Consider the following 1,500-nt stretch of genomic DNA (forward strand, 5'->3'; position numbering starts at 1 on the left):
CCCCCTCCCTCTGGCCCCGCCCCTCCCGGCCCCTCCCTCCCGGCAGTAGTCACTCTGATCCTGAGGATGCTGCTCCTCCTGCTGCTGCACATAGCACTGACTCACAGCCCCGCCCCTCCCTCCCCTCTGGCCCCGCCCCCTCCCTCTGGCCCCGCCCCTCCCGGCCCCTCCCTCCCGGCAGTAGTCACTCTGATCCTGAGAATGCTGCTCCTCCTGCTGCCGCACATAGCACTGACTCACAGCCCCGCCCCTCCCTCCCCTCTGGCCCCGCCCCTCCCGGCCCCTCCCTCCCGGCAGTAGTCACTCTGATCCTGAGGATGCCTGCTCCTCCTGCTGCCGCACATAGCACTGACTCACAGCCCCGCCCCTCCCTCCCCTCTGGCCCCGCCCCTCCCCCTCTGGCCACGCCCCTCCCATCTGGCCCCTCCCCCTCTGGCCCCGCCCCTCCTCTCTGCAGACACACCATGGCTGGATGGAGCATCACTGGATCGCAGGCTCGGGGGCTGCATGCTCCATGCGCTCAGTCAGCGAGCGCTGCCCGACAACATGGTCGCATCCTGAATAGGGCTCCGGCACAGGACGACTTCCATGGAAACCCGTGTAAACAGTTCCATAGGGTTTTATGGAATACCAGCAGGATTGAAGCAGAATTTTTAAAATAAGTCTATGGAGAATAAACCTATTGTAAAAAGTTCTCTTCAATTAATGGCACTAATGCCCATGTGATCCAACCCCTTTAATGACATTATATTAGTGAGGGCAAAAGACATTGCTCCTTGATGGGACCCCAAAAAAACAGATAATAACAGAGGAAATAAACGGCATCAGTCCATCCAAGCTCTGGCACTGAGTTTATCCAATGGGCCCTGCAGACAATTCTAGGCGGCGTTCACACTGTGTGGATTTGCAGCGCAGTTTCCCTGCAGATCATCAGCCTGGACGTTCCACGGCATTTACAGAAGCCGACAGCGGCCATGGTCTCTACCCAAAACACATTCTCACTTCCTGGAAAACTTCAGAATCTGCCATGAGGTGTGAAATGGTCTTCAGCAGCAGCGTGTGAATATGTGCCGAGTATCCGAGCTGCAGAATTCATTGCAGTCAATGGACGGGTGAATCCGCCTGGATGCAGATGCCACAGTTCACACTGCAGACGGCCCACAGCCAACCTGCCCAGTGTGAACGCAGCTTTACAATGTGGCGCTGATCATTACTAGCTTGTTGCTATTTTGCATCTTCATTTTGTGTTTGTTAAAGTTTTTACAGCAAATAATATAAAATCCGGTTATTCTGGAAACTATTCTGTTTTATGTCAGAAATTGGCAGATGTGGAGATTCTACTAAAAGGCTAAAACATCCCAGAATATGGCTTCAAACGTAAAGCCAAAGGGAACAGGAAATGAGGAGCCGGCTCCCCAAAAATCACATTTTACCCATCACTACTGAGAGCGGAGGACCTGTGGTGACGTCACTGTCATGTGATCAGGGGGCGGAGCTCAG

Source organism: Phyllobates terribilis, unplaced genomic scaffold, assembly GCF_046119375.1.
Source record: "Phyllobates terribilis strain yellow unplaced genomic scaffold, ASM4611937v1 Scaffold_665__1_contigs__length_859303, whole genome shotgun sequence".
NCBI classification, from domain to species: domain Eukaryota; kingdom Metazoa; phylum Chordata; class Amphibia; order Anura; family Dendrobatidae; genus Phyllobates; species Phyllobates terribilis.